Genomic DNA, 21,983 nt, shown 5'->3' with positions numbered 1-21,983 from the left:
ACAAAGTGGTACTGTCTCTCTCCTCAATTTCTCCTCCTGGATTTAAATAAACAATATGCAACCAAAATTAAAGTAAGTTGTTCAATAAGTTGTGGGATGGCTTATGCGGTTTTTTAAAATGTTTCATATCTCAGTGGCTGCCAGCATGTCTAGATTAATTGCTTCTATTCTAATAGTATTTGTCTGCAGCTTGAAATTATCTGATAATAAACTTACGTCACTTTCCAAAGTCCAAAAAATAGATGGATTCAGCAACACATCTTGTGATAAAATCATTACCTTTGGTTACTTCCCACTATCTTTATAGAGTATCTAGGTTCTGTAGAAGCAATATTAAGTAGTTCCATCTAGTCATCCATGAATCAAAATACTTAATTTTAAAAACACACTATTAGTAATGTCTGATTTCAAAGCTGATATATCACAATAACTTTGGGAATAGTAGTTCACCACTACTGTGATTTTAAGCTGAACAGTGGAAACCTTTTCAGAGAAAAGAGAAAGACTAATTTCAGTAAATAACTTGCAAATTTTCAGATTATTATTTATTTTTCAATTGATCATCATCTGGTGAACAGTAGAAAAGGTACTCCAGCAATTCAAATGGCTGTATCTTCTCAGACTTGAGTTTCATCTTTAAGCACCCTTTTGTCAGTCCTTGCACTTAGCTGTGTGCAAGGCCTTTGTATATTCTACAGGTATTGTAGTTTACCTCAGGGCATTCCCCTCACAGTGGCATGTACGACATGGTTATCTGTATTTCTGAGCTCCTGAAGAAGCTGTGTTACATCCTAAGCTCTTAAAGAGCTGCCTGTTTGTTGCAGTGTGTTACCTGAGGTAATCTGCTCATCCGAGTACTACAGCTTTTCAAATACAGCCTTCCTGCCATGTGATTTAAACAGATAACAAGTCTGGATTTACCATAATACTGGAGGAGACACACTTTTTTGTTTGTTTGGTTGGGTTTTTTTGAGTACAAAATACAGTTGCGTTACCAAAAAAAATAGTTGAGTAAAAAATAACCAAACTTCGAGGCAGATGTATGCAAACATAGACTGGGCTGCAGTCCTTCAGGATAAACCTGCTCCTGTGTGGGAAACTGTTGCAACACTGGAATGCTACCTCCCACGGTGTCCATTGGCCTGTTTCTCTGTCCTCCATCTCTCTGCCGTGCAGCGTTTTGTCCTTCACCACACACGCCATCCCTGCAGTGCCCCTGCCCCAGCCATGGCTCAGCCACGCCCTGCAGTAGGCAGCTGGATCCAGCTGGATCCGGCTGGAACTGGCTGTGTCTGGCTCGGGCAGCACGTTAGACATGCACTGGAATTGCGTCTCTTAGTTTGCCGCATAAAACAGCTGCTCATACAGACATATTCTCACGTAATGAAATAACAAGAAAAAAAACATTTGCTACATATTAAAGATACCAAATTTTTTTTTTTTTTTTTTGTCCAGCTGAAGCATGAGCTATTTGCTAATGTCAATGAAACATTTGATTTGATGAATTTTCTTGCAGACAAGTTGCAAATCATTTCCAAAAAACTTTATGTCATTTAGCTTTCCATCTGTTCTTGCTTTAGTTGTGTGTAGTGGTCTAACCCCAGCCAGCAGCCACGCCCTACGTGGGTGCTCGCTCACTCTGACGAGCAAGAACAGGGAGGGAATCAGAAGGGTAGAAGATAAAAACTTCACAGACTGAGATCAAAGACAGTTTAATAGGGAAAGTAAAAGCTGCATACACAAGCACAGCAAACAGGCAAAAAGGAATTGATTCACTGTTTCTCATGGGCAGGCAGGTCATTGCTCAGCTACCTCCAGGAGAGCAGGGCCCTATCACACATAGTGGTTACTTGGGAAGACAATTGCCATCAGTCCAAACGTCTCCCACTTCCTTCTTTTTCATGCAGATTCTAATATTCCTCTGATCATTTTTGGTCATCTGTCCTGGCTGTGTCTCCTCCCAGCCTCCCACGCACCCCCAGCCTCCTTGCCAGTATGGCAGTATGAAAAGTGGAAAACATCTTTGCTTTGTCTAAGCCCTGCTCAGCAGCAACAACATAGAATCACAGAATCACAAAATCAGCTAGGTTGGAAAACACTTTTGAGATCCTTGAGTCCAAACTATGATTGAGTTCATCTTGTCAGCTGGACCATGGCGCTGAGTGCCCCATCCAGTCTTTTCTTAAATACCTCCGGAGATGGCGACTCCACCACTTTCTTGGGCAGCCATTCCATTGCCCAGTCAGTCCTTCTCTAAACAACTTCTTCCTAATGTCCAATATAAACCTTCCCTGAGGCATTATTTGTAGTGTAATTTCCAGGAGAAACATAGCATACTGTAATGCTGCATTTTTACTACATATTGAAAAATCCTCAAATTCTAGGCCTAACTTATATTACCAAAACAATTTAGCCATTTTGTTAACACATGGTGATTTCAGGTTCTGTAAATACAATGTTGTACATTAAATTTTATTCCTGTATATGCAGAATATTTTTATTATAACCTGATATAATAAATAACCAATATAAGGTTGTATTTTTTTCTGTACAAGGACTAACAGATTTTCACTGTACTAACCTAGTCATTTAGTTACATTGTTTTGAAACTGCCACTAAATTCTTAAGAATTTTTGACACATTGTATATTCACCATAAATGTCTGCCTTTCAAAATTACTTTTCCTTTGCCTTTGTTTTTTTTGCTTTTTAAATGAATAGGAGACAGATGAGAAAGAAATAAACAGTAAATTACATGTACAGTTCTACTTACTCTTTTAAAATTCTAAATTTTTAATACAGAAATTAAGAAAGTTTGAATTTTGATTATCAGATAGTTAAACTGTTTCTTCTTACTCTGTTTGGGAGCCTGAATACTGCATCAAGTTTGCAATAAAGAAAAGCGTATGTAATTAAAATTATGAACACAAGATTGCTGTGTCTGGAAATGTACAAAAAGGACAGGATTTCATCACTTAGTATATCATAATTTAGCAGCTCTGAAGTTATTTTGTGAACACATAACTTACATTTAAAAAAATGAAATATATTATGGCACAGAATTAAAAAAACAAAGGCTATGAAGGAGAACTTACATTTCTCATGGAGCCTGGAAATTCTTCCTATCAGGTTATCATAGTTAAATTTTTAAAACAGATTTAGCAGAAGGACTAAGATCCACCCTTAGTTTTCCACAAAATTTGGATCAAAGCACAACCAAGATTACCTTTCATAGTTGTAGAGCTTGAAAGATTTCTGAATCTACTTATATAACAGGTGCAGAGTGTGGTTCTGTAACAGAATGTTTTCTGTTTACTCGGGAATACTTCTGCAGCAGGAAACATGTATATACTCATGTACATTTTATTTAAAAGGTATTTTTAAAGAAGTGAAGGAAAAAGGTTGCGTCTCTAAGCATATGTTTTTAAAAGGTCATTTGGTGGTTTTAGATTTTGATAAATGGTCATGTTTTGGAATAACTTTAAGAGTAGAGGAAGGTAATTGAACCTGAAAACAGCAAAAGGTCATTATTTTGATAATCTGTATTTGCTTGAATCATCAGATTCATATTACTTGAGGCTCTTCTTTACAATAAACTTACCAAAATAGGAAACCTATTAGTTTTTCTTAAAAAGTCATGAGCATATTGAAAATAACTTTCCTTTTTCAAAATAATACCATTTTAACTGAATGTGTAAATTTTGAAAATAAAAAATATCACATTATCTGTAGAAGTTATTTAGTGGAAATCTTAGCTCTGCTAATAAGATAGTAAAAATTTCAGACCGTTTGTTTGCCTGGCTTATCACAGGCAGATTGTGTAAACATACTATACTATTTGTTAGGTTTACAGAATCAATTTGAAAATTTCATGTGGAAAAAAAAAATTAAATTAAATTACTGTTTGTAAAAGTTTCCATCACATTATTTAGGATTTGTACATTTTTGTTCAGAATGAACTCATATAAGCAAATGTTAAAATAAAAATACTCAACAGTCGTGCACATCTGCTAAAAGTAGTAAGGTCACAACCACATACATATATGCATACATAGAGCTACAACACAGAGTAGACTGCGTACAGGTAAAAAGTAAGAAGTACCAAACCAGCCTGAAACTGGAATCCTTTTCTTCATCAATGTTTCCATCTGTACATGTGCAAAAAGTCCTACAATGGGTGACTGGGAAATTGGAGAAAATGTAAAGCCTAGTCATAGTGATAATTTTCTGTAATCAAATGCATTATTTTTGTTATACATATTATTTCAATTATTTTACTGAAAACAATAACAAGATAAAGGATCTGTGACAGCAAATTATTCAGTGAGACCATATGTTAAATAACTAATTAGTGAGTGCTGCTTTTTTGAAATGTTTTGAGAAAATTTCAGTCCTGTTTTTTTCAGTTGTAGGAGCTGATATTCCAATGTTCCAGATTATTTGCAATGCAAGAAATTTTATTATCTTCACTACATTTTTTTGAATTAATAGAGTGTCTTGCACTGGAAGTACCAATTCACACACCATTTATTGAGGAAACTGTCATGTGGCAAAACAAAAAGACCAGCTGATGGATCTACTTTGTTTTAGATTGATCTGTCCATAAGGACATCACCAGAAAGAATTAAATCTGGTTTAGGTGTAAAGCACCATGCACATACATCACCATTCTGCATTACTCTGCTTGTCATCTGAAATGGTTGGTTGATAAAAGGTAAGGTGCTTTATCATTATCCCTAGCACCTGGGAAATGGTCCAGTGTAAATTCAATCTTAGTGAATTATTAAAGGCATTTTAGGATTTGCGAACTTGATAATGGTATTTTGTGAGTGTTCATTACCACTGCAATTTAATATTGCTACAGAAATTGAGTTAAGAGACTAGTAGTCTGGTAACAGCTTTGGGATGTAATTTACAATCATGAAAGATAACAAATCCACACTTTACTACTGTGTCAGCAGTGTTTTGTAAAACATGCTTAAAGAACCTAATTAAACTTCATAAGGACTCTTGTAGCATTATAATCTGTCACAAGCTTTAATCTAATGAACAACTTAAATGATATTCCACTGTAGAATAAAGTCTGAAGTGCTTGATCTTACTTAAAATTGGAATATAGTTGTTTCCCAGAAGAAATATCTGTAATATTCTGACTCAAGTAATTGCTAAATGCATTACTTGTGAGTTTCAGCTTTGCAGTGAATTAGACAAAGTGCTAACTTGCATTATGTTTAATTGATCTATAGTTAATTTATTCAGAAACGAGCTGCTCACAGTGAAAAAAATAAATAAAATCAGACAGCCATGTAATAGTAGGGAAGTAAATGTTCAGTAGTATGGAAGCCAATAGCTCTTGTAGCAAGATGGCTTGTTGATACAGCAGTGTCAGGCAGCTGGAGTGTCCATGGACTGGTACAGTTTTCTGTAGTGCTGTCTTTGTTGAAGTCAAGATGCTTTCACCACCTTTAGCAGGGACTTGAAGCTTCACTGTGAAGAAAAATGACTAAAAAAAATTGAATGTTGAGTAATTGAGCAGTGCTTCTGCACTTCATTTGGTGCTCTGAAAATTAAACTGAGGGAAAGAATAAATCCTTCATGTACCTTTAGTTGTTACTCAGGACACAGTGAACATTGTTGAATCCCAACAGTCTGGCCAGCTAAGGCACAAGCAGTATTTGACAGGATGCTTTCTCTCCTGTTGGTTGCTGGTTCTTCCTGCAATGTGCTGCCATATCTAATGAATAAATGATTTAGAGTCATTGTTAACTCAGGCTCATAGATAATTCAACCTTCTTTTCTAAGAAAAGCTTTCACAGATTAGGAGCTGTAGACTTCTCTGAATAAATAAATCTGTTTACAAATTTATTCCTTTCAACCTAGTATTTTCATTAAGCTTTTGCTGTCAAACTGTCCTGGCTCATTATATTCCCAGCTTTCACCTACACATGAGAAGACTATAATTACTATGGTTGAAGCCATAGTTTGTTTTTTAAATTGTATATTGTTCTTCAGAACAAAATCTTGCTTAGGCTGTCAAATTCAGTACCTGATGTCTTCTGTATTTGTGGTACTTCCCTTTAGTCTTGCCTATTGTCAAGATATACAAAGTTATTTCTCCTTGCATTATTTTGCCTACTGAGAATTTTTTAATGTCTGATTAGAATTATGAGGATTTTTTTTTTTAACTATTTATTTTTTCAAGCCGGGAACTCTTCTGTTTTCTTGTTGTTGAGTTAGAAGAGTTGTCATTTTATCTATCTTTCTAAAGGAAAAAGCATAATAAAGAAAAGGCAAAAAGAGTTAAAATGTATCTGTGTTTGACAGTGATGATTGAATGATTGAAACTTAGAAGCTTTTATTTTGGCCTGTTAAGTTCCAGTGTCATCTCATTTTACTGTCATTTCATAGTACTTTGAAATATCCTGCACTGAATCCTGATAAAATCTGAAATAATTCTTTCATGAAAATATATGGTGAATGGACACTGCCATTCAGACTTCCTTCAAGATAACTATTCTTAGAGAAAAAAATCTTTTCAGTAAGTAATCTCTAGAGTTTAGTCATAGTGCTTTGTTCCTATAACATATAATGGTATTACAGAAGGAATCCATAATTATTAAAGATCTAAACCTATCAATTTTCCTAATGCATGAATCACCAATATTTTCTATTTTTCTACTCTTCTGAAGGCATTTTGTGCTTCTGTATTTGTCAGAAAAATATTCTGTCAGTAAAAAATATTTGTGTGTTTAGAAGCGTTTTCAGCACAGAGCTCCAGTAGTCTACAAATTCCTATACTTCTGGAACTGATCTTCAGTTTCATTGTTATGGCGGTCTCTTAGCATGTATATCTTTAATTGCTGTTTGCAAATGTTATGGCCTACCCTAAAGTGGCTCTCATTGAAAGTTATTTTTTTTATTGCTGTTTCAAAGGTCTTAATAATATAATGCTGACATCTCAATGTGGTTACTATCTTGTGTTCCCAAATATTTCTTACACATTTTTTTAATTGCTTTTTTATCAGCTCCTGGATAGCAATGTTCTCACACTCAGGGGATTTTGAGGTTTTACTTCTTGTGTCCATTCATTGCTTTTGTAGATTTATCATTGTTTATGCTACTGTAAAGTTATAGAAATGAATCTTCATGGGGTTTTGATGGCTTTTTTTTTGGCAGATTTTGATTTCTTCCCTACTTACCAATCAATTATTTCCACATAAATTTAAAATCTTCCCCAGTCTTGATCCCAAGGTCAATCAGATCAAGTTGGATTCCTTCATACAAAGGAGAAAGAAATTGCAAGAATTACATAAAGATTTATCTTTCTCACTTTGTCTCAGTGTCTTCAGACCTGAATGTCTTTATGAGATTTTTTTGTTTTCTGGAGGTTTTTAATGCCTTCCTAACTTTCTTTTAGGATTCTTGAAAGCTGTCTTGAAACACTAATTACCATTACTTCTCAGCTACTGCTTTCTGTCTGTGATATACACTATAGACCACAAAATGTACCATGTGCATTTTGATCAGCATTTCTGGTGCAGTAGCAATGCCAACTTGACTCCACAGAAGGCAGAAATTGGAATGTTCTTATTTGTGGTGAAATCTTTTTCATGAGACAAGCAGGTTTCTCTAGGCTTGAATTGAACAGCCTAGTGACCCACATGGAATTGCTGTGTCAAAAGTGACTTCAATCTTTAGGGAAAAGAAAGTTAAAAATACCACATCTTATCTTGGAAAAGAAGTAAGGGTGCTTTCTTCTCTTCATGCTGGGGGGTGGTTCAGCTTTTCACAGCAGAAAGAGAAATTTCTCATGGAAGGAATAAATAAAAAATAAATCAGAATAAGTTCATAATAGCATTGTGCCCAATGTAAAGTAATTACTTTAACAAGCCAATTAACTTTAACAGACTGTCCCACTGTTCCCTTGTCTCCTTAGCTGACCTGTCTATTAAAGCTTTCTGTAAACTTAGCACTCTATTTGCATAACTGCAGACAATTTGAGGCTGCTGTTGTTGGTTAATCTAGAATCTGAACCTGATTTAATTGCAAGGAATTTTAATGAAATGTTCGGGCTGGCAGGAAGGGAAAAGGAATACATAACATACATGTTTTTTTATTTTATGAAGAGGTAGCAAAATATGTGAAACTACACTGATGAAAATGAGGTGTTTGGTGAAGAAGACAGACACTGAGTGGCAATAGAATATCTAACTTAAAATTGCAGCAGTGATAAGGAAACAATGACAGCAACATGTGCCTTAATGTACTTTTGCATGCTGCTGGCATTTTTGAAACCGTCTGTGGATATTATTTAATCAAAATTCATTGACATTTGAGTTAAGGACTCTTTTGAAAAAAACTATTATTTTTAAGAGACACAGTAGCAAAACTCCTGTGTAGTTAAGCTTTGGATTGGGAGTGAACTAATAATACACAAACTTAAAAATCTTGAGAATGGAGTGGATGCAACCTGCTTAAGAGTAAAGGATAACTGCAAAAAAGATGTCTTGTATCCAGATTCTTCAAAATATATATTCTAAATTATTTATATTGAGTCAAGACAGTTCAATAAAGAAAAAAAACTCTTCTATAAACACTATCTATACATCATGAAAACTTTTTTAAAAATAATAATATATTTCTGGCTCTTCTGCAATATAAATATTAATTTTAGAATGCTATATTTTGTCTTATAATTAGTTGTGTTTACTTATATTAGTAAAGTTCTCTGAGTGTAGCATATCCAGTGTATGGAGTGTACTTTGGAAACAGTATTTGGAGCTTCAAAATATATGAAAATTTGGTGGAACAGTATATTACTCATCATGTCAGCAATTAAAAACAGCTGGCTTACTATCTAGCTGTGCTATTCAATGTGCTGGTTTTAAAGGCTTTCCCTCTTAGCCCCAGTTAAAATACCTATGTCACGATGCTCATTGTTGGTAGCACTTTTTTCCTTGCCAGAGGACATCTGGCTGTTAGAAAGAGATAAGCAAAGCATTGTTACTTTCACTGGGAACCCTAAAATGGCTTGGAAGAAGGCTTAATTCAGGAAATATTGCTTATCAAAATCCATGACTACAGGAACAGAAATACATTTAGATAAATTGAAAAAATAAACATTTACTATTGAAAGAGAACACAGAAGCAACTTGCCTCCTGGTGGAATAGTGTATCTGCATAGTGTTTCTGAGGCAAGAATCTAGCTCACAACAGGTATATCATTACACAATGAGGAAACTGAATACATTTTGTGCTCAAATTTAAAAGTAAGTAGATATTCACATGGCTTCCAGAATATATGTTATTTTAAACATCTATTATGTGGTTGCACTCTGATTAAAATTTGATGAGATTTTCTCTCTCCCACCTGACTTCTCACCCACGAGAACCAACAGCAAATAATTTTATATTGGCATGAGCAATAGATCACCCGAAAATAACACTGTTTTAAGTATGTCTAGCATCAGAATTCCCATAGGATTTCTTTGGAAAGCATCTCTTAGGAAGCATTATTTTTTCTAATTTTCTCTGGCACTTAAGCTTTTCTGTGGCCATGGAATTTTCTTTGTTTGTTTGTTTTTAATTGGAAATACAACTGTCATATAATTCAGAAGGGTCATATCTACAAAAATAGAATGCATCTCTGATACTCTATGAGGCCTTGTGTTAACAAGGTATTGAGGCCATGCATTAACAGGCCATGCACAAGTTAGTTTGGTTTGAGAGACAGGGGGACATCTAATTTTGGAATAAATATGTATTATTTGAGCAAAAACTTGCCCTATTGCTTGTCTTCTGTGACATTTGGAAGATACCAGTAAACCAACTCGTATTACTCCTTTTTAACAAGCTACCAAGTAGTAAATCCTGAACTCCCACAAAACATCTTGTTCCTTTCTTTACACAGTAACAATATTCTAAAGTAAAATATAGCAGCTGCACAGAATGGAAAAATTTTACATCAGTTTGGGGAAATTCTGTTTTTTTTTTATTTAAGTTCATCGTTGTTAGGCTGAATAATTGTCCAAACAAGGTACAGCTAACATTCTCTGTCAAACTGTCATAGATACTCTTTGTCACATTCTACTGCTGATACAGCCCAAAAATTATATTTCATTATATTATAATTTCAGATAAGGGAGACAAGTTTTGTGGAGGTGGATACCTAAATGTCAATTTCCATTAAGTACAGGGATTGTATGATACTTCCTGTTTACAGTTATTTTCTCATAGTGACCAAACAGTATTTTTTGGGGAATAATAAGGTTTTTTGTTTGTTTTTAACCAGTATTTTAAATTTCTGTGTACAAACTGGGAAAACAAAACAAACAAAATCAAAACCAAGCTAGCTGGGAATATTACTAGGAAATTATGTTGTTCTCCATTAGCTTTATTACTGGGGCAAAGCTTGTGTTTCAAGTGGAAATAGTTACTTTTTGACACCCAAGGATAGCTTGAGAAAACAAAAAGAGGTTTTCACTTGATACAACCATAAGTGCAAAACAATGTGGTCAATGTAAGGAGAAGAAGTTAAAAATGCAGATAAGTCAACTTGCTTGGCAAGATATAGTAAAGGATATAAACATTTGCCTTAGCTCTATCTAATCCAAGTATTAACCAAACCCAGCAATGTTAACTTTTACCACTTGAGAGTATCAATGAAACACATACCATCACTGAAATGAGTAAATACAGTAGTTTTTTGTCTAACTCAGTGCTTAACATCCTTAGGGAAAAAAGTTATAGACCTGCACAAAGTTTTCATCCCAGGAAAGCCTTATATTTTAGAAGTACTAATAATTTCATTTGGACATATAGTTATGGTTACACCTACATGGTGAGTTGGTTTACTTGTTTGTTTTTAATATTACCAGTATTATCATTGCTTTGCTGCAGTGATGCCTGTGTTTCATCCAAGTAGTATATTTACTGATCACACTCAACTTTTCAAATTCTTTATCCAAATTTAGAACTATGTCCTCATGAAGGTACAAAACAATACAACTTTTGAAGATGCTATTTGTCAGCATTTTAGCAACCACATTGTTTTGCACAGTGAACAGATTAAACATTAAAATCTATAATACAAAAATATTTGTATTTTTGGTGTTCTGACAGAAACATTTAATACTTCTTTTTATGGACACAAAGAAACCACTACCAGATAGAGCCAATATTGCAAGCTCATTGCATGAGGAATTCATCAGTGAATCAGTTATTGATCAGGGATTTTCAGACCTGATTTCTACTAGCTCTATTTCAATCATAGGAAGGAAGATGAATAATCTTTCACACAGAAAAATTCAAAAATAAAAGAGTTAAAAGATAAATGGCATGATTATCAGATAATGGAGAGCTAAAATAGGAAAGTATTGAATGGATGCACCAATTAAATTCAGTTTCAATGTATAATATTCAGAGATTGGAGGGTTTTTTTCTCTTTTGTTAGTTGTTTTTTTTCCAAATACAGTAGTTTGAGTTGGAAGGGATCTTCAAAGGACATCTAGTGTAAACCCTCCACAATGAGCAGGGACATCTTCCACTTGCTTAGGTTGCTCAATATCCCATCCATTTTTATCTTGAATGTTTCCAGAAATGGTGGATCCACCACTTCTCTGCACACCTGTGTCAGTGCTTTACCACCCTTATTTTCAAAAACTTCTTGTATATAATCAAAATCAACCCTCCTTCATCTTAAAACCATTACCTCTTGTCCAATTGCAACAGGCCCGGCTAAAAAGTTTGACCTCATCTTCCTCAGGCTCTCTTCAAGCTGTTTTGGGGCCTTCTCTTCTCTGGGCTGACCAAGCCCAGATCTCTCAGCTGTCTTCACAGGAGAGGTGCTTTCTGTTCATGGCCACTCTAACAGGTCTATGTCTTGTGCCAGGGGGACCAGATCTGGTTGAAGTCTAAAAGTTTTTAAAAGGAAATGCATGAAGATTTTTTTTTTTCTGGTGGTGGTAGTTTTTTGGGGATTTTTTTTGTCAGTTTTTTTTCCAAGAAACTAAAGTAAGCTGTCTACAGATTTATCCCTGGAAGACCTGCAATTCTGTCTATTAGCAGCTCCTTTTCCCTCCAGTCTGCAGCTGGGAACCAATGTGTTTTTTCCGTTTACCAGATATGGTTTAAATCTATTGTAAGATAACAGGATTGCATTGATTTATGGTCTAAGAGATTAATAATAGAGAATCATAGATAAAGAAACAATTATTTTCTTTGTTATTATCTAACATGTCAGATAGATTGATCCTAAACTCATTCCCACTGTCACTGCAGAAAGGCACAGTCTAAAGGAGCCTTTAAAAATAGTCTCAAGTCATCTTTTGGAGACTGTTGCTAAACATCCCTGCATTTGGACTGAGGTTTGAAATAAGGAAATCTGTGGAGGTTTTTGTTAGTCAAAGACTAACGTAAAAAACAGACAACGTAATTTCTACAAATGAAAGTCTAAGAAAAAAAAATCATGAAATATTAATTCCAATGACTTTTAAAATAATTTTTTTCCCCTGGATTTCTTTTTTATTTTAGTTATTTTATAACACAGCCAAATGGGATATTTGAAGCCTTTCATTAAAACAAAAACCAAAACAACTCATGCAATATAAAATATATAATAGAGAACAGTTACTAAAGCAATGAAATTAAATTAATTGCATGGAATGGAAAAACATTTCAATTAATTATATTTGTATAGTCATTTTATTTTATTTTGAAAATCTTACAGTAGAAACCACAAATGAAAAAATATTATAGAGCACCACAGAAATGTAGTAGATGCCCGATGTACTTAAATATTTCCTTTGATGTACCTAAAAAAACTGCCCTGGGTTTGTATTGTTTTTGTATCACTTAAGTGAGTTTTTCCAGAACAGATATAATAAGGTTGGTGGTTACTGGCTATTGATTCATGCATCTGCTTTTTGCATTGCATCTTGTTAGATCTTTATCCTCTACTAGTAATTCAGAATAACTGAAGGTTAAAGAAATTGTAGTGGGTCTAGCACTGGTCAACCACCAGTGTCCCTCCTAAAATTATTTATTCATTTTTTGCTGTGAGACAGGGTTTAGGAGAAGGAGAAAAGCAGGTTCAAACTTTGAAGGGTGTACAGAAAACTTCATTAACAGAACTAAAAAAAAAAAAAAAAAAAAAAAAAAAAAGAGAGAGAAATTAGAATAAACCTTCAGAACACATCTGCTCCCAACTTTTGTTTTCCTACTGTCAATGTAAGGAGACAAATTTGGTATTTTCAGTCATTTTACCACTTCAGAATGGTGTTTCATTAGTTCTTTTAGGGAGAGGAGTCTCTTTTGCCATGCCATGGAGACCTCTCCATAAGAAACAGTTCTCTCGTCTTTTAATTTCCACAAATAGCAGCTGCCTGAAAATTTGCAATCATGAAGTCCCTCCCATCTTTCCCAGCCTTCCCACAGCTGCGCTCATGGACCACGTTAAACTTATGGGGTACTATTTTAAGTATGAGCTATTCAACAGCAAAAGTTCTCTTTATCTATCTCTGAAATCATCTTCATCTCTGGGAACAGAGATCTTCTTCTTTCCCTGGGGTCAAAGGGTCTTCATCACTCTTATCTCTCTCTGTTTAAGCTTCTTGCTTCAATCACAGCTACTTCAACATCTGCTTGCCTCAATATGGATACTTTTGCTCATCAACAGTTTGAACACTCCATCCCCCCATACTTTTTTCATTAATTAAAGGGATATTCTAGTGTATCATAGTCCATCACCAAGGCCTTACTAAAAGAATTTTAGCCTAAGAATAAGGCATCTCCTTATTCTCCTCCCATCTGGGACTTGACTTCTTCCTTGGCATCTTCATGTTATTTCTATATGTGTCTTCACTCTGTCCTTTCCTCTCACTCAAGAGAGGATTGGCATCTGCAAGTCTCATCGGTTTTGGGGGTTTTCACAGCACTGAAAGAGTTAATCTTGCCCAGTCCTGCTTATGGTCCGTGTGATTTCTGCCGGTGGTGGCCGGAGCACTCGCAGTGCTGGATTTTCAGGCTGCGCTGGGGGGCCTGTGTCAGAATCTCAGGGCGCCTGGGCCAGAACAGCGGTGGAGGCTCTGGCAGCATGGCTGTCTTCTGGCCCCAGCTGCGTTCAGTTCCAGCTGTGGGGTGCTTTCTGTGTGGGCTGTAGTGCCGCCTCTGGGTTTTTTCCAGCGGCCACGCAGGGGATGGGCCAGGATCTCAGCAGCCAGGCTCGGACTCAGTGGCTGATGGCCTCCTCCTCTGCCCAGCAGCCACTGGGGCCTGGCCTGGCCCCCACCGCACCACGTGGGCCATGGCAGAGCGGCCTGGCCTGGGCTGCATCTCTTACCTGTTCATGGCCAGAAGATAGAGAGAGCTTCCCGGGCTTGGGGCTTGTTCAGTTTAAAATGTGAATGTCACAAAGGCATGTTCAGCTCTTTAATTGGCTTATCAGCATGTGCATTCTTCAAAGCCAGCCGGCAATTGTTTTTTTGCCAGCCACAGAGCAGAGGAAGCTCTTAATAGCTCCTTTCAGTTAAATCACTTCTATAGTTGTTTTTTTCCCTCCTCACCATATGTCAATTAATGCAAAACCAGCACAGAAATGAAAAATTGGAAACTCCTGTTTAGATGATCAGTTTCTGAATTTTATTGAAGAATTTAAACTTTTCTCTATATGGGACACTAAAGAATTTAAGGGATTAATGCAGTAAAACAGTAAACACAGGGAACACAGTAAAAAATGTGGAGTTTCCAGAATGTTAAAAATGCCTGTCTGAATAACTGCAGCAAAACCACTATAACTGCAGTTCTCATAAACAGAATTCTATGTGTGCTATAAGACCTACATTTTATCATTTCAGTTATTAATAATAACACTCAGCTATGGAAGAACTTTTAAAGCAGAATTTTATCTCTGACATACTCAATTACTATATCTTTGTAGCAGTTAAATGCCCTCAGTTTAGTTTCATATTTGTTCAATTGTTCAATTGAGCTTGTTTTAAATGTTTGTTTCCCTTCAGGATAGCTGTCATTTTAACCTCAGGACCCTACAACATATCTTCTCTGGCTCTGGATGTAGAACTCCTTGAACGCTATAGAAAAGTGGCTTGTAGAACTCAGGATCTGGCTGTAATATCCCTGTATTAAACAATGAAATCTAATTGATTGTGGTGTCCTAGAACTTAATGTTCCAGTTTTACTGGACAACGAAAGCCATATATCAGAAAGAATCCTAACATATAAGGAATTGTTCTTTTATTGATCAGTGTGAGAGTGGTAACCATCTTCCAAAGGAACAATATTCAGAGTGCCATGGAATATTGTCCTTATGATTTTTGTTAAATATTACAACAGTAATCAAGAAAAGTATTTGCTATCAATGTTGAATCAACAAACAGATGTTCTTAATAAAACTCTTTTCCAAACACCAGTTACAAAACATAAAAAGCTCTTGCCTTTAGTTTTAACTTCTAGCCAAACAGAAAGTATGTGCAACTATCATGTGCAGTGTGAAGTATGTCAAAATAAACACAAGAGGCTGGGTACTTTTGTGCACAAAATTTGCCTTCGGAGAATAAATTGCCTTCTAAGTTACGTCATGTCCCATACGCTGAATTACAATAGCATTTATATGCCTTTAATGGTGCTCAGGCGTTTATACATACTGATCTCCTCACTGTAGCTCTTGCATTCCAAGGTGAGATTAATTACAAACTAATGTGGAAGTCTAAAACACCTCAGATGATATGTACTCCCAAAATACTTAACTGCTCTCCATTGTCTATAAAAGGAACTTCTCACAGGTGGAAACAAATCACTGCCAGCAACTGAAATTAGATAAGTTGAAGCCTTATCTCTTCTCATTTCAATGGGCCAAAGGGCTTTTCAGCATACATGTAGACTGCCAAGACAACATGAGTTATATCTTGGGATGGTATGATTTGAACATGTTTTTGGAAAATATATAAAATTTCTGCTTACATTTCCATTTTTACCTGTCTGGTTATGGCCTCATCACTTAAAACTTTAATTTAAGGGAAAAAGAAAATATATTGCCTTAAAGAATTTTATATTGTTATACTAATTTAGTTTTAAATAAGTTGTCAGCCTGTTCCAATGTAACTGTTAATAAGTGTCATGGGAAGGGAACAAAGTAAGTAAGCAATATTTTGTCTGGTTCAAAATGTCTACAATGCCTATAATGACTACATAAAATTTTCAAAATTCATTATCACAGGCAAAGTATTCTTCTTATTTTTCTGTCATTAAGAATCATTCCATATGAAACATACATCTAAGGTGTATACTGGACAGTGTTTCTTTATAATACAATGAAGCCAATAATGAGCTTAATGAATGTAATAACTACTCAGTAATGCCACATAAAACAATTATGAAACATTGTATGCTTATGTTGGGTTATTTCATTTTGAAGAGAAACTTTCATTGCATGCTTTCATTTATTAATGGTTAAACCTTCTACTCTCAATGTGAAGGATAACAGCAAATTTTAAAAAAATTGCATTTTTAGACTACTCAGGTGAAAGTATCTGAATCATTGAAATTGACAAGGTCATGATAAAACCTTATTCTTGGACTTATTCCCTTACTCATCTGTGTTTTCCTTTCTTTCATCCTTTTTACACTCATCAGTTCCGTGTTTCATTTGAACTATTTTCTGAGACCCAGACTGACATAAGTATTTGATATAAAATTTTCAGGCAAACTCCTTGTGGTCCATCAGGACATTAGGTGTTTGTCAATTTTTTTCCTTTATAGTGAGTGCCTTCTGTATTACTACTAGTCATTCATTTTCCTGACTCACCTGGAAACAGCTCTGTCAGTGTCAGTGAGCTTCCCAGGAATATATCCAGTTCTCCTGAACAATTCTCAGGACATCTTCTAGGGGTACTTAGCAAGCTAAGATTTGCTAAGGTCCTCCTATGTCTTTAAGCTAGGGTGAAAAAAAGCTCACCCTAAACCACATCCATTGATTTGAATTCATTTTTGTCCGAAGTGGTAATAAGGTACAATGCAAATGGAAGTATTTATTCACAGCATGCAGTATAACAACTCATGGTTAAGGAAGTAGGCAGATAAAAATCATGCTGGTCTAATTACTTTAAATAGGAAACACCTCAAACTGCCTCTCTACCTCTCCCCACTTCTGAACCCTTTCCTTGTAGATTATGTTAGCTATTAGAAATAGTCTCTTATTTCAAATACTACATAAAGAAGAGGGGGTCTTCATTTTTCATGTTAAACTGATAGTTCTTATTTAGGAGGTAACTTGGTCTCGCTTATCAAGCATAATAAGTATTGTTTCACTTCATTGGTCTAGCCTAAAATATTCTAAATTGCTAGGCTATCTATCGCTTCTTATATTTTGTTGTTCCCTAATTTATATTAATCTGTAAATTCTTCCTTTCCCCAAGTCGTGACCTCCAGCTCCATTTCACTTTGCTTTTCCTGTGATCCTGACACTGAATTTGTGCCAGCTCTGATTTGTTTCTCTTTTCCATGAGCAATTTAATTCATGAAAATGGCACATAAATGTCTCACCTGGAGGGATTGGGGAGGAGAGGATAATTTTCTTCCATTATAGTCTTTAAATAAGATCACAGTAATTCCAGCAAGAATCCAAGCTGATGCACGTAAGGAAGGGCAATACAGAAGCAAAGGATTAAGGAAGGAATAGGAAATGCAGGAGAAGGAAGAACAGAAAATAACATCACACTTCTTTTAAGCAGCAGCTGTTTGTCAGAGCATCTCATGTCTGTGAAACTGCAGCACAGTATGCATATTTTAGTCTCAAACCCTCTAACACAGCTTGCAAAGCTACACATTTACTTACAGCTGAAGCAGCTCATTACTTGCTCTCTGTTAATGCCTGATACGGCCTTGGCCATCCTGGTGTGACAATGAGTTTGAGGTAATAAACCTCTACGATTCTTTTTCAATATATCTATACAAAATATAAATATTTACAAATATAATGTAGATAATAGAGAGAGACTATATATACAGACATGCAGAGACATTGCCTTCATTATTTGCTGCAATAATCATACTTTATACCTTGAAAAACTAATTCCTGTTGCTTTGTCAGTTAGTGAGAGATGATCCTTGAAAGTTCTTGTTTGGACCTGTATCTACAGACATGCTCACAGAAATATTTAAGCTGAGAGGATTGCAAAATGGAAGACACCTCTTGGCTGAAAATTAGGGTACAATTTTCTTTCTTCATTTTCTAACCCAGAGACCTGTTGTGGAAATTCATGAAATGTTCGTGCTTGTTTCAGCCATCACAGAGTTAATTTCTTTTGCAGTAATAGTAGGGAGCACGGTTGTGGGCATGTCAGTCAGGTAATTCTGTACCACAGGGTAATGCTCAGGGTAGGGATAAGGGACTCTGACTTCCAAAAACAAGACTGTGGCTTCTGAATGAAAAATATGTTGTCATTGTCTGCCATTGTTCATTGCCTTCGGGTCCCCATGAGCATTTTGTATATGAATTACCCTCTTTTTTTTGTGTACTTTTGCTACTACTATTGTTGCTGTTACTGTTCCTATTTCATTGCTGTTTTCAATAAATTGTTCTTATTTCAACACATGATCTTCACATTTTGTGCCTCCAGTTCTCAACTCCATCCCACTGGTGTGGGAAGGGAAGGAGAAGGGGGGGAGAAAATGAGCAGTAGCATGGTTTGGAATCTTGATGGGAAAACTAAATTGGGGAATACCATTCCTAAACCATGACAATATTTTACACTATTTTCAAAATAAATAAATAGATAAATAAATAAATAAACACATTCTAGAGAACACAAATATTTCTGTGCTTAAGTGAATATAGAAACAGCAGAAGTATTCAAACTGATGCATGATTGTTGTAGTGCTTCTCTGGTTTTTTGTTTTAATCTGAACTAGTCCTTACAGAGTGTGCATTTTTGAATTTATTTTGTTTAGACTAGATTCAATTAACTTTATTATATTTTACTATATTTTTGAACAATACACTTACTATTGTTTTGAACAATAATATTACTTTCACTATACAGATAGTTGGCCTAATAAAAATGGGGAAAGTAGCTAATTTAGAAGGATAAGGGTAGATGAGTTGACAAAACCCACTCTAATTATCTCCTGCATTTTCATGAAACTGAACTGTCAGTTGTTTTATAAGATAAGATCATCTGTTTATTATAGTCAAAACAATGTCAAGAACCTTGTAAAAGAAACAAGATTTGGTTTATTTCTTCAGATAAAAGCAATAATTATTTTATTAACAGATCCGAAATCAAAACCAAAATGACACCTCTCTGGATTAGTCCTCTTAATTAAAAGTAAAATAGTTTTGTTATACCCGAATTTGAGTCAAAAAATAACTACTGGAAAGGGAAAAAATATTATAGTGGCAATCCTGTTAGTAATAATTTTGATAAAGCTTATCACAATCTCTTGGTAATGCAGACTTCAAAGGATGTTCTGCTTCTATATCTGACATACTATTCATAAGGAAAACATTACTCCTTCAAGCCTGCATGGAAACAGAATGTCTTATTTCTTGCCTAAACAGTAGATTAATGTTTGTCTGAAGAAATGATGGAATAAGAATAGAAATTAAAATATCACTTGAAGTAGTATAACATGAAAAAGTTTGTCTGCAGCTCACAATGATCAACAGAAAGAGTTTCCTCATCTGTCTCAGATCCTGAAACAGCCTGGTTACCTTCAGATTTAGAAGAAGAATGGTTGGCATTGTTTAATTATTTCTCATTATTTCTTGTAAGATGCAGTGTTTGCCAGCATAGGTGTTGTATGATACCAATATAACTATAAAGCTCTCAAAAGCTGGCCCTTTAATTCTTTATGATGCTGCAACAGGCACAGAAATTCCCTGCAAGACTGTCTTGTTCAGTAGAGACCAATGCAACTTCTTGTATGCAGAAATTAGAGATTTTAGGTTCCATGTGCAATTCTCATTCTAAACCCTCAGGTAAATACACTACCTTACAATGTTATTTGAAAACTCATTTTCTGTTTGTTTCTTTTCTTATCACAGGACTGCTATTTAACATGTCACTGGGTATTTGATACTCAGTGAATAAAAAGCTATTTAATGCTTCCTTCAGTCCCTTTCAGTGCATGGCTTCAAATACCATAAAGCCCAGAGCATTCAAATATGTCACTTGGACAAGTGACACTTGAATTTTTAATGCCCTGATCCTAGAAAATAAAGTTCAGGCTGCCATCAGTACAAGACATAAAAACTCAACACTCTGCAAGTCAAACCAACTATTTCCAGAAAATGCACAAATAGCGTTATTTATACATATGTATGTCTTCGCTCTTGAACAACTTGGTTAAGGTAATTTAGATCAGATATCACTTCTATCCTAAGCTAGGGCAAATTTTCAAGACTATCTATGCTAGGCTTTAAAATCAGTTTCAAAAATGCACTACATTTTTCATAGTGGAGGCAGAATTCAAACATAAGTGAGGAATTTGATTTCTTTTCTATTACTTCCCATATAATAAATGTTTTCAGTTAAAAGGAACAGAGAAACTTTCAATATTCTTTTTGACAGCATTGGAAAAATCCTTAATAGAGATCAAAGCATGAAATCTTTTAAGGAGAACTTTGATATTAAGAAATATGGGTGGTTTTATCTTATCTGAATAATTTTTCTGATACAAAGTAGTTCCAAGCCTTCATCCGATTTTAGATTTAACACCTAAACAGAACTAAAATTACTCTACCTTCATTCACATGCCACAGGAATTAATACTATGGATGTGCACATGAAATAAAGACAACTTTGCTTTAGTTGCATCTTTTCTTTTGTAGCAACCTGCCAGCACAGGTCCTGCCTGTTAGTATTTCCTTTACACCTCAGAAGGGATGGTCACATTCCCAGTGCCTATTGGAATCCTGTAGTTTACACAGCTGCCTACGTTAATCCCATGGGAGATCAAGAGAGCACACACCAGCCATGGGCAGAATAGCTTCAATATGAGTCTGGTGAGGCACAGGAACAGGTTACCCAGAGAAGCTGTGGAGTCCCCATGTCTTGGACTGTTCAAGGCCAGATTGGATGGGGCTTTGAGCAACCTGGTCTAGCGAAAGATGTCCTTGCCTATGGCAGGTTGTTGCAACCAGATCATCTTTAACGTCCCTTCCAACCCAAACCATTCTATGATTCCAAGATTCCATTATTTTCTGTTGTTTTAAACTTAAATAATGTAGACTCTTAAGCAGAAATTGATATGAAGTGCCACTGTTTAATTTGCTAATATGAACGTAACAAAACTGCTTGTTTTCTGTAACTATTCAACTAATATATAAAGGCAGCATGTAACACTAAAGGCTACACTGACTTGGAAGAAGCACACATGGTAACACCAGCACACATGTGGGCTCTTAATCACAAATTGTGGTACATGATGCACCTCTCAGCTGGTCGAGTTCAGAGGAAACTGTTCTTTGTAGGACTGGAAGGGATCATTCCATCTGGAGAATGTCACGTTGGGAATCTGTTGAGCAGTGGTGTCCCGCCTCTCTATTGGTGAATGAGAGCAGCTAAGTTGAAAGCACATCCTCCGGCCATGGGCTTGTATTTTGTATACCAGAATAATAAATGAACATGTATTCTAGGGACCCCTCCCCCACATTGTGTCTTTTGCTGCACGTATAATATTCTGGTTTGTAGGACTGGTATCCAGCTCTCTTTGACATTACTGATTTTTACTTTTCTCTGAGGAACACACACATAATGTTGTTTGTTTGTTTGTTTGTTTTAATTTTTATATTTACTGTGCAATGGAAATCATGAATTTGTCTCCTATTCCATGATTTAAAAAAATAATTAAAGAAAACCAAAAAACATCTAGAGATAAGTAAGAAGGAAAAAAACCCAGTTTCATATAGTACTTCAACTTCTGAGTGAGATACAGATCTGCCTTCTATACCAGTTCAGGTGATGATCT

General features: G+C 35.4%; 1 protein-coding gene and 1 long non-coding RNA gene across 10 annotated transcripts in view; one reads left to right on the top strand and one right to left on the bottom strand.

The window, feature by feature from the left end:
- CSMD1 (CUB and Sushi multiple domains 1) overlaps positions 1 to 21,983 on the top strand; it is a 1,052,894-nt gene that overhangs the window by 639,551 nt on the left and 391,360 nt on the right. The window lies entirely within an intron of this gene.
- Positions 1,727 to 14,481, bottom strand: LOC135296138 (uncharacterized). 7 transcript variants are annotated; one of them, XR_010358178.1, is made up of 7 exons: positions 13,182 to 14,285; positions 11,710 to 11,911; positions 8,919 to 8,974; positions 7,719 to 7,806; positions 7,199 to 7,273; positions 5,601 to 5,733; positions 1,729 to 5,502 (listed from the first exon to the last, which is right to left on the bottom strand). It is a non-coding gene; the product is annotated as an uncharacterized LOC135296138 (long non-coding RNA). The 7 variants fall into 7 exon arrangements; XR_010358179.1 differs by lacking the exon at positions 13,182 to 14,285 and adding an exon at positions 14,338 to 14,481 and having other exon boundaries at positions 1,727 to 5,502; positions 7,719 to 8,974; XR_010358177.1 differs by having other exon boundaries at positions 1,728 to 5,502; positions 7,719 to 8,974; positions 13,182 to 14,296.

Source organism: Passer domesticus, chromosome 3 (assembly GCF_036417665.1).
Source record: "Passer domesticus isolate bPasDom1 chromosome 3, bPasDom1.hap1, whole genome shotgun sequence".
NCBI lineage: Eukaryota > Metazoa > Chordata > Aves > Passeriformes > Passeridae > Passer > Passer domesticus.
Note: the sequence above shows the minus strand (reverse complement) of the source record. Positions and strands in the feature narration are given on the sequence as shown.